The sequence below is a fragment of the Anolis carolinensis genome, unplaced genomic scaffold (assembly GCF_035594765.1).
Source record: "Anolis carolinensis isolate JA03-04 unplaced genomic scaffold, rAnoCar3.1.pri scaffold_10, whole genome shotgun sequence".
NCBI classification, from domain to species: Eukaryota; Metazoa; Chordata; class Lepidosauria; order Squamata; family Dactyloidae; genus Anolis; species Anolis carolinensis.
The window spans coordinates 5,246,120-5,258,534 of NW_026943821.1; positions in this window are offsets into that span (position 1 = coordinate 5,246,120).

Here is a 12,415-nt window from a genome sequence, read left to right on the forward strand (position 1 = left end):
CGAGTGGAGTGCCATCCACAGGGTTCCGTCCTGGGCCCGGTTCTGTTCAACATCTTTATTAACGACTTAGACGAAGGGTTAGAAGGCACGATCATCAAGTTTGCAGATGACACAAAACTGGGAGGGAGAGCCAACACTCCAGAAGACAGGAGCAGAATTCAAAACGATCTTGACAGACTAGAGCAGGGGTCCCCAAACTAAGGCCCGGGGGCCGGATGCGGCCCTCCAAAGTCATTTACCTGGCCCCTGCCCTCAGTTTTATAATATAATATTTTTATATCAGTTTTAATAATATAATATTGTATATACATATAATATTGATAGTAATATTATAATGTAATATAATGTAATACTAATAATAATACCATATAATAATATTAATTATATATTATATATTACATGTAATATTACATATAATATTCCAGTATAGTGGTATAATTTAATATAGTAATATATAATGCTAATATTGTTCTATGCTACTAATATAATATATTGTATATAGATATAAATTTTAAGCTGCTCTGAGTCCCCTTCGGGGTGAGAAGGACAGGATATAAATGTAGTAAATAAATAAATAAAAAATAAATTTTTTTTAGACTTAGGCTCGCCCAAAATCTGAAATGACTTGAAGGCACACAACAACAATAATCCTAAATAACTTGACTATCTTGTTGGCCAGAAGCAGGTCCACACTTCCCATTGAAATCCTGATCGGTTTGAGTTGGTTAAAATTGTTTTTATTTTTAAATATCGTATTCTTCTTTCGTTGTGTTGTTGTTGTTGTTGTTGTTTTAGCACAACAAATAAGACATATGCAGTGTGCATAGGAATTTGTTCAGTTTTTTTTTCAAATGATAATTCGGCCCCCCAACAGTCTGAAGGATTGTGGACCGGCCCTCTGCTTTAAAAGTTTGAGGACCCCTGGACTAGAGAGATGGGCCGAAACTAACAAAATGAAGTTCAACAGGGACAAATGCAAGAGACTTCACTTCGGCAGAAAAAAATGGAATCCAAAGATACAGAATGGGGGACGCCTGGCTTGACAGCAGTGTGTGCGAAAAAGACCTTGGAGTCCTCGTGGACAACAAGTTAAACATGAGCCAACAATGTGATGTGGCGGTGAAAAAGGCCAATGGGATTCTGGCCTGCATCAATAGGGGTATAGCGTCTAGATCAGGGGTCCCCAAACTTTTTGATCAGAGGGCCGGTCAGATGGTCGAGGGGCCAAATGATCATTTGAAAAAAACAAAACAAATTCCTAGGCACAGTGCACATGTCTTATTTGTCGTGCAAAAACAATAATAACAACAACAACAAAATAACAATACAATATTTAAAAATAAAAACAATTTTAACCAACATAAATTTATCAGGATTTCAATGGCAAGTGTGGGCCTGCTTCTGGCCAATGAGACAGTCAGATTAATTAGGATTGTTGTTGTTGTGTGCCTTCAAGTCATTTCAGAATTAGGGTGAGCCTAAGCCTAAAATTTATGTATGTATTTATTTACTACATTTGTTTACTACATTTATTTCCCACCCTTCTCACCCCGAAGGGGACTCAGAGCGGCTTACAAATTAAATGTACATACAATATATTATATTATTACCATTGCACAATATTAGCATCATATATTACTATATTGAACTATACCACTATACTGTAATATTATTAGTAATATTATATGTAACATATAATATATAATTAATATTATTATATGCTATTATTATAAGTATTATATTGTATTAGATTATAATATTATTGTCAATATTATATGTATATAAAATATATGATATTAGTAAAACTGATATAAAATATTATATGATAAGACTGAGGGAAGGGGCCAGGTAAATGACCTTGGAGGGCCACATCCTTCTTTGGATGCTTTTAAACAGAGGCTGGATGGCCATCTGTCGGGGGTGCTTTGAATGTGATTTCCTGCTTCTTAGCGGGGGGTTGGACTGGATGGCCCATGAGGTCTCTTCCAACTCTATGATTCTATGATTATCTGACCTTAGCTCAGGGAGGGCTCCTCTCATCCCAAATTGACCTCAAACGAACCTGTAGCGCGTTATCTGTGTTTTGAGTTTACAACTTACAATCTGCACTTTGCCAATCTACAATTACAGCCTCGCTGTTTTTAAATTCTATGTTTTTAATAAGTGTGTTTTTATTCTTTTTGGTTAATGTGCAAAGATTACAATTGGTGCATGTTTGTTTGTTTATTGATGTATATTGTTATTGTTTTGTATTTGATATTTCTGTGAGCCACCCCCAGTCCACTCCGGGGGAGATGGTGGCGGGATACAAATAAAATTATTATTATTATTTTATTATGACACAGCAAACAAGATAGATATGCTGGATTTCATATCTCAAAATCACAAGTTGAGCACTTCCTAAGTGTCTAGGACTGTGTGATGTATTTTCGGATGATGTGTGCAGATCCCAGTAGGGTGGCCTTTTGCAGTTGGCAGATCGTAATTTTGTCAATGTCTATTGTTTCCAAATGCCGGCTGAGATCTTTTGGCACGGCACCCAATGTGCCCATCACCACCGGGACCACCTGCACTGGTTTCTGCCAGAGTCTTTAAAGTTCAATCTTGAGGTCCTGATAGCGGCTGAGTTTTTCCTGTTGTTTTTCGTCAATGCGACTGTCACCTGGGATGGCGACATCAATGATCCAAACCTTTTTCTTTTCCACAACTGTGATGTCTGGTGTGTTGTGTTCCAGAACTTTGTCAGTCTGGATTCGGAAGTCCCACAGGATCACTTTTGCAGGTTTGTGATCCCACCAGTTCTTTCCTGCTGGGAGGTGGTACTTGAGGCATAAGTTCCAATGAATCATTTGGGCCACATAGTTGTGCCTCTGTTTGTAGTCTGTCTGTGCAATTTTCTTACAGCAGCTGAGGAGATGATCCATGGTTTCTTTGGTTTCTTTGCACAGTCTGCATTTTGGGTCATCAACTGATTTTTCGATCTTGGCCTGAATTGCCTTTGTTCTGATGTCTTGCTCCTGGGTTGCAAGGATCAGGCCTTCTGTCTCCTTCTTCAGGGTCCCATTCGTGAGCCAGAACCAGGTCTTCTCCTTATCAGCTTTTCCTTCAATTTTGTCAAGGAACTTTCCATGCAATGTTTTGTTGTGCCAGCTGTCAGCTCTAGTTTGTAGTGCAGTTTTCTTGTACTGGTTTTTTGTCTGCTGTGCTTTGAGGAGTTTCTGATTTTTGACTTCAATCAAAGCAGGTTCTTCACTTTGCTTGACATATTCTGCCAGGGCATGTTCTTCTTCTTTGACTGCTTGTTTTACTTGTAAGAGTCCTCTGCCCCCTGATCTTCTAGGCAGATATAGCCGGTCATTATTATTATTATTATTATTATTATTATTATTATTATAGACCACATCAGCTCTAGATTATTAAAGATGGTTTTCTGTGGATGAGCAGATAGCGACTACTGGATGGGACATGTTCTGTATCAGAAACGAGAGCTGATGTGGTCTATCTAATGCAATTTTCTGAACTGGATCAGGATGGAATCTGGGAAGGAATAAACTGGGGGATGAACACGAAAGGCCCGGATAGCCCTCTGAATTGGCTCCCCATCCTGAACTGTGTCTGGAAGCACGTGCCCCCCCCCTTTCCTTCGCACATCAACCTGTCAATCAAGCCCAGGGTGACACGGCAAGCCGTCCTTGGTCATTACGGCTGACAGATGTCCATTATCTGCTAATCTCTCTGCATTAATAAGGTGTTTGCTGCCAATCACGCGTGGAGGAGAAGATGCGTATTTATTTGCATCTGTCAGGCCCAATTACTGCCGCGCAGACAAAAGCCTTTCCACAGGCTCCCTATTTAATCTCCCCTTCTTTCCCTTTCATGCTTAGTCAGGAGGAGGAGGAGGACATCAAGGTCTGAAGGAATCTTTGGTGGTCCCCGGCTTTGACCAGCTTCTATCAAACCCTAAGGTAAGGACCATCCCAGGTAACTGAGACCTAGAATCATAAAGGGACCCCAAGGGAGATCTAAACCAGTCCCTGGGCCAGCAGGAACACACAATTCAAGCACCCCTGAAAGATGTCCATCCAACCTCTGATGAAAGTAGTGACCTTGCATGGCAGTTTATTCCATTCTTGAATAGTTCTTACATCCAAAACCTTCTTCCTGATATTTAGGTGGAGTTTTTAGCTTGGGATTTGAATCAATTGGTTCACATTCTAGTCTTTGCAGCAGAAAAACAAGCTTGCTCCATCTTCTCCATGGCCCCTTCTACACTGCGATATAATAATAATGATAATAATAAGAATAATAATTTTGATTGAAGTCAAAAATCAGAAACTCCTCAAAGCACAGCAGACAAAAAAAACCAGTACAAGAAACCCGCACTACAAACTAGAGCTGGCAGCTGGAAAATGAGCACGCAAAGATACTATGGGACTTCCAAAGAAAATTGCACAGACAGACTACAAACAGAGGCACAACTATGTGGCCCAAATGATTCATTGGAACTTATGCCTCAAGTACCACCTCCCAGCAGGAAAGAACTGGTGGGATCAGAAACCTGCAAAAGTATTGGAAAATGAGCATGCAAAGATACCGTGGAACTTCCGAATCCAGACTGACAAAGTTCTGGAACACAACACATCAGACATCACAGTTGTGGAAAAGAAAATGTCTGGATCATTGATGTCACCATCCCAGGTGACAGTCGCACTGACGAAAAACAACAGGAAAAACTCAGCCGCTATCAGGACCTCAAGATTGGACTTCAAAGACTCTGGCAGAAACCAGTGCAGGTGGTCCCGGTGGTGATGGGCACATTGGGTGCCGTGCCAAAAGATCTCAGCCGGCATTTGGAAACAACAGACGCTGACAAAATTATGATCTGCCAACTGCAAAAGGCCACCCTGCTGGGATCTGCACACATCATCCGAAAATACATCACGCAGTCCTAGACACTGGGGAAGTGTCTGACTTGTGATTTTGTGATATGAAATCCAGCCTATCGATCTTGTTTGCTGTGTCATAATAAAATAATAATAATAACTCAGGGTGGCTTACATGGGGCTATAAAAACATAGCAATAAAACAAGTCAATCAACAATAAAACAAATGAGGTCACAAACAATAAATATACTAATAAAATCCTGAGTTGGCTCCAAAAAAAACTGGGTTGCTAGGTTAGCAACAAGCAGGGGCTTTTAAACAAAAAATTTAATTGACAGGTGCTCACCCCGCCACGGGCTGGCCTCGAACTCATGACCTCATGGTCAGAGTGATTTATTGCAGCAGGCTGCTCACCAGCCTGCGCCACAGCCCGGCCCCAGGTACTAGATCGCCTCTGAATTTGGAAGCTAAGCAGGGCCGGCCCTGGTTAGTCCTTGGATGGGAGACCGCGAGCTATCTTTCAAAGGAAGAAACGGGCAAAATAGTTCCTTGCCGGAGAGGACCTGATGAAACTCGTAGACAGGAAGCTTGAAGGCACGCACTCAGAAATGCACATGGCGGATGTGGGGAGGGGACGTAGGCTGCCGATGTCTGTGTCAGGAGGTCCCCTCCCCACGGCGCCTGGAGGGACTAGGCCCAAGCCTGACCTGCGGCTCGGCTGGGAAGGCCTTTGACTCCAGCTGAGGCACAGCTGTCAATCAGGCGGCTTCCAATCCATGTCACCGGATCCCCAGGGGCTCCTCATCGCTGCCGCAGAACCGATGTGCCAGCTTCCAGACACCTCCAGCTGCTGACATGCACGTGACCCCCTTTAACTCATCCACAGCTTGGCTCAGGGACGGGAGGGCAGAGAGGCACCCCATTGAAGGGCTCCGGACTCTTCCTTCCAGCACCACGGCCAAGCCAGAGAGCATGAAAGCAGGTTCTCCAGCCCCAATGCATTCCCAACCTTTGATGGTATTCCTGTGCCACAAGACCTTTATTTCAACAGAGGTGGTTTTGCAAAACCAATAATAATAATAATAATAATAATAATAATAATAATAAACAAGAAAGCTCATGACCATTCATCATTCACTGCACCCTCGCAGTGATGTTGACCGGCTATATCTGCCTAGAAGATCAGGGGGCAGAGGACTCTTGCAAGTCAAACAAGCAGTCAAAGAAGAAGAACATGCCCTGGCAGAAGATGTCAAGCAAAGTGAAGAACCTGCTTTGATTGAAGTCAAAAATCAGAAACTCCTCAAAGCACAGCAGACAAAAAAAAAAGTACAAGAAACCCGCACTACAAACTAGAGCTGACAGCTGGCACAACAAAACATTGCATAGAAAGTTCCTTGACAAAATTGAAGGAAAAGTTGATAAGGAGAAGACCTGGCTCTGGCTCACGAATGGGACCCTGAAGAAGGAGACTCAGGGCGGCTTACAATAAAACACACATATAAAAATTGTACAATGCACTATAAAACATTTAAAAATTAATTAACTTACATGTAATATATAATACACAATTATAATAGTGTATTATTATTATATTGTATTACATTATAATATTATTATCAATAATATATGATATACAATATATTACTGTATATACTCAAGTATAAGCCTAGTTTTTCAGCCCTTTTTTTAAGACTGAAAAAGCCCCCCTTGGCTTATACTCGGGTGAGGGTCCTGGTTGGCTTATATTTGGGTCAGCTTATACTCGAGAATATATGGTACATTTATTATTTTTCTCTATTATTATTGGTATTATTACATTTATTAATTTTCTCTATGATTGTTGCTACTATTACATTTATTTTACTCTATTATTATTATTATTAATACATTTATTATCTCAATCTGATCTCATTACTATTATTATTGCATTTATTATTTTACTCTATTATTACTTGTATTATTTTCCTGTATTTATTATTATTCTTATTTTATTGTATGACACAGCAAACAAGATAGATATGCTGGATTTCGTATCACAAAATCACAAGTCGAACACTTCCCAAGTGTCTAGGACTGTGTGATGTATTTTCGGATGATGCGCGCAGATCCCAGTAGGGTGGCCTTTTGCAGTTGGCAGATCGTAATTTTGTCAATGTTTATTATTATTATTATTATTTGTATTATTTTACTCTATTATTATTAAAAAGATACATAAGCACGTTTACACTGAAGATTAGAATAATGATTTGATCAGAGTTGGACCATCTTCTCTTAAATTTGAGGTTTATGTAAATATTCAAAAACATTTAACCCACTGATGCCTCAATTAATGTAATTTTATTGGTATCGGTTTTTATTTCTGAAATTTACCACCCTCGGCTTATACTGGAGTCAATGTTTTCCCAGTTTTTTGTGGTAAAATTAGGTGCCTCAGCTTATATCCGGGTCGGCTTATACTCAGGTATATACAGTATGTATACAGACTTTATATAATCTATTATTGACTAAACAGATGTTTATATATGTTCTTGTGTGATGCATAACAGTGATGTATTCAGGTCGGCTTATACTCGAGTATATACGGTATATGACTAGCATAGCATAATATTAGTATTATATATTATTAGATTGACATATTATAATATGTCATGTTTGCATAACACTGCCTGTCCCTTTTCTTTGGACGTCTTACCTGCATTTATGGAGTGACTGCCAGAAATGTTTGGACTGAAAGGAAACATCATTGGGGAAGAGAAAGCTTTGTTCGGGGTAATACATTCATTTTGTTCCCTGCAACTCGGCAAATCTCCACTTTGAGTGATATGGCAAGCTAGAATATAGGAAAATACATCAACTATAGTGTCTTTTCCTTATGCGATTCCAAGGCACCTGTTCATTCACCTGCTTGTTCTCTGTTGCAATGCAGAGCAATGGTGCCATCTGCTGCGAAGATGAGTTATTTTCTTCAGGAACCCAAGAAAAAATGGGTTGTTGCTGTATGTAGGAGTGTGCTGCCATCTCCCGGATTCTAATATTCTCTCTAAAGCAAACTTTTTGGATTTACAGGACCCCGAAAATGAAAAACTTTGAATAAATATATTGCTAAGTGGATTGATTCTTGTCTATTTGAAAGACTTTCTTTCTCTCTATGAGCCCTTTGTTGGGGATTGTGGATGAGAGATAGAAGCCCAGAGTCACCCTGCAGAATGATGCACCCCTCAGCTTTGCAGAACAAATAACACAGGAACTTTTACTACCCTGTTTGCCCTAAAATAAGACATCCCCAGAAAATAAGACCTAGTAGAGGTTTTGCTGAATTGCTAAATATAAGGCCTCCTCCGAAAGTAAGACAAGTTTTTGTTTGGAAGCATGCCCGCCAAACAGAACACCAGAAATGTACGTACCATAAAGTGTGGTACATGGAAATATTGGTAGTAACAAGAAATTCTTGATAGGATTCACAGTTTGTCTGGTTATGCTGGTTTATGATGACAACTACTGTAGAGTATATAATAAATGTTCATTTTTTTGTTCAACAACAAATGTGAATTCTTCTTCATGGAAAAATAAGACATCTCCTGAAAATAAGACCTAGAGCATCTTTGGGAGTAAAAATTAATATAAGACACTATCTTATTTTCGGAGAAACACGGTAAGTCCAAGAGATCAATAGGACAATGGTGTTTACAGTAGTCCCTCTGATTGCTTACAGAAATCAGTAGTCATGCTGCTGCTCAGTTGTTTAGTTGTCTCCGACTCTTTGTGACCGCATGGACCAGTCCACGCTAGAGCTCCCTGTCGGCTGTCACCGCCCCCAGTTCCTTCAAGGTCAAACCAGTCACTTCAAGGATACTGTTCATCCATCTCGCCCTTGGGCGGCCTCTCTTCCTTTTTCCTTCCTTTTTCCCCAGCATCATGATCTTCTCCAAGCTTTCCTGTCTCCTCATGATGTGGCCAAAATATTTCATCTTTGCCTCTAATATCCTTCCCTCCAGTGAGCAGCCATTGGGCATTTTTTCCTGGAGGATGGACTGGGTGGATCTTCTTGCAGTCCAAGGCACTCTCAGGATGTTCCTCCAGCACCAAAGTTCAGAAGCGTCTCTCTTCCTTCGCTCAGCCTTCCTTATGGTCCAGCTCTCACATCCATAGGTTACTATGGGGAATACCATTGCTTTCACTATGCGGACCTTCGTTGCCAGTGTGATGTCTCTGCTCTTGTCACAGAGAGGGTCAAACAGGTGTTGGAACAATACCTGAGATGTTACACCAACTACCAACAGGATAATTGGTCAAAGTTTTTGGCCTATGCCCAGGTGGCTTATAATAATTCAGTACATTCCAGCACAGGGCACTCCCCGTTTGAGATAGTTTACGGCCGCAACCTCCGCACTCTGCCAACCCCAGAGGTCATCCAGTCTGACCCAGTCCCCTTTGCATACCCAGGGCAACAGGTATACCTCTCCACCAAATACCTCAAATACCTCAGATATATATAAACCTTCCTTGCCTAGTTTCTCCATACCTCACAACCTCTGAGGATGCCTGCCATAAATGTGGGCAAAACGTCAGGAGAGAAAACATACAACAAATGTGAGTAGATAAGAGGTATTTTAAAGCTGAAGATGGGAAAAGCTTATATATAGAGAGAGTCTCACTTATCCAAGCCTCGCTTATCCAAGCCTCTGGATAATCTAAGCCATTCTTGTAGTCAATGTTTTCAATATATTGTGATATTTTGGTGCTAAATTCCTAAATACAGTAATTACAACATAACATTACTGCATATTGAACCACTTTTTCTGTCAAATTTGTTGTATAACATGATGTTTTGGTGCTTAATTTTTAAAATCATAACTTAATTTGATGTTTAATAGGCTTTTCCTTAATCCCTCCTTATTATCTAAGATATTCGCTTATCCAAGCTTCTGTCGGCCCATTTAGCTTGGATAAGTGAGACTCTACTGTATATATATGGTAGAGTCTCACTTATTCAACACTCGCTTATTCAACATTCTGGATTATCCAACACATTTTTGTAGTCAGGGTTTTCAATACATCGTGATATTTTTGTGCTAAATTCATAAATACAGTAATTGCTACATAGCATTACTGCATATTGAACTACTTTTTCTGTCAAACTTGTATGACATGTTTTGGTGCTTGATTTGTAAAATCATAACCTAATTTGATGTTTAATAGGCTTTTCCTCAATCCCTCATTATCCAAGATATTCGCTTATCCAACGTTCTGCCGGCCTGTTTAGGTTGGATAAGTGAGACTCTACTGTATATATACCTCTTTCTATGTACAATTGTCTCTCTCGTCAGTGTATAAACAGCATTGAATGTTTTCCGCATATGTATGTTTAGTGATCCGCCCTGAGTCCCCTTCGGGGCAAGAAGCGCAGAATATACTGTAAATAAAACAATAATAATATCCTACCGACTGTAAATCCCAGAATTCCATAGAGCGTAACCCAGGCATTTAAAAGTGGGATTGCATTGCTGCATGTAGCGTGACAGGGCCCAAGGTCTTGCATAAGCTGAGAAAATAAATAATGTGATGCTCAGAAACCAAAGTGAAGAATTAAAGCGTTCACTGATCACTCAGCAGGGCTTTATTTGATGGTGATGCTTGAAAAATTGTGGTTATTTCTGCACCAGTGCTTGATCCCAAAGATGAAAACAAAAAGCCAGCCCCATAGTGAAGGCATCTGAGTACTTGGAGCAGGATGAGGAAGATTCAAATCCCAACTCAGTTATGAAGCCTAGTCTGTCTCCGTTGTTGCGAGACTAAAACCAAATAAGCTGGGTTTTTTTTTTTTGTGTCAGGAGCGACTTGAGAAACTGCAAGTCTGGTGTGAGAGAATTGGCCGTCTACATGGATGTTGCCCAGGGGACGCCCAAATGTTTTACCATCCTGTAAACCCATGAGAAGCTAGAGCTGACAGACAGGAGCTCACCCTGCTTCTGATTCGAACCGGCTGACCTTTCGATCAACAGTCCTGCTGACACAAGGGTTTAACCCATTGCACCACCGGGGCGACAGGATATCAAAACAAACTAAAAAAAAACTCTTATTCATAGAGCAAGTTTTATTTATCCCACTCTTTTTTCCTTTCTCACCTCTCTTGAGATCTGGATTTTTTTTTTCGTGTCAAGAGCGACTTGAGAAACAGCAAGTCGTTTTGTTGTGAAAGAATTGGCTGTTTGCAAGGATGTTGCCCAGGGGACATTGCCCGGATGTTTTGATGTTTTTACCATCCTTGTGGTAGGCTTCTCTCGTGTCCCCACATGGAGCTGGAGCTGATAGAGGGAGCTCATCCGTACTCTCCCCAGGTTGGATTCGAACCTGGCAGCCTTCAGGTCAGCAACACAACCTTTAAGTCACAAGGCTTTAATCCACTGCGCCACCGGGGGCTCCGAGGTCTGGAGAGAGGTGTGCAAAGTCACCTTTCAATGGATAGAAAGTAAGTGGGTTTGGGTTTAGTATTTCTACAGGAAGAGATGAGCAAGTCAACCATAGAAACACCACAGCATTGGGCTTTATGACAGGGAATCGTCACTCTTGGTCCATTTTGAAAACAGACCAATCCGTAGATCGCCGCTTCAGAATTAATTCTGCTTTGGTGGCATAAAAAGACCAGCCTTGACAATGTATTCTTCTCCTTACAAGCATGTCAAATTTGTCAGAAAAGACAAGATTTTGTTCGCATCGATAGAAAGCAAGTGGGTGTGGAATTGGTTCAAATTGTATTTCCAGATGGACATATAAACTTGGTTGGATCTACATTGCCATATAATGCAGTTCCAAACTACATTACATAGAATCATAGAACAGTAGAGTTGGAAGAGACCTCATGGGCCATCCACTCCAACCCCATTCTGCCAAGCAGCAGGAAATCGCATTTAAAGCACCCCTGACAGATGGCCATCCAGCCTCTGCTTAAAAGCCTCCAAAGGAGGAGCCTCCAGCACAGTCCGGGGCAGAGAGTTCCACTGGTGAACAGCCCTTCTCACAGTGAGGAAGTTCTTCCTGATGTTCAGGTGGAATCTCCTTTCCTGTAGTTTGAAGCCATTGTTCCATTGCGTCCTAGTCTGCAGGGCAGCAGAAAACAAGCTTGCTCCCTCCTCCCTATGACTTCCTCTCACATATTTGTACATGGCTATCATGTCTCCTCTCAGCCTTCTCTTCTGCAGGCTAAACATGTCCAGCTCTTTAAGCCACTCCTCATAGGGATTCTTGTTCTCCAGACCTTTGATCATTTTAGTTGCCCTCCTCTGGACGCTTTCCAGCTTGTCAACATCTCCCTTCAACTGGTGCCCAGAATTGGACACAGTGTGATTCCAGGTGTGGTCTGACCAAGGCAGAATAGAGGGAGCAAGACTTCCCTGGATCTAGATGCTATTCCCCTATTGATGCAGGCCAGAATCCCGTTGGCCTTTTTAGCTGCCGCATCACATTGTTGGCTCATGTTTAACTTGTTCCCCACGAGGACTCCAAGGTCTTTTTCGCACACACTGCTGTC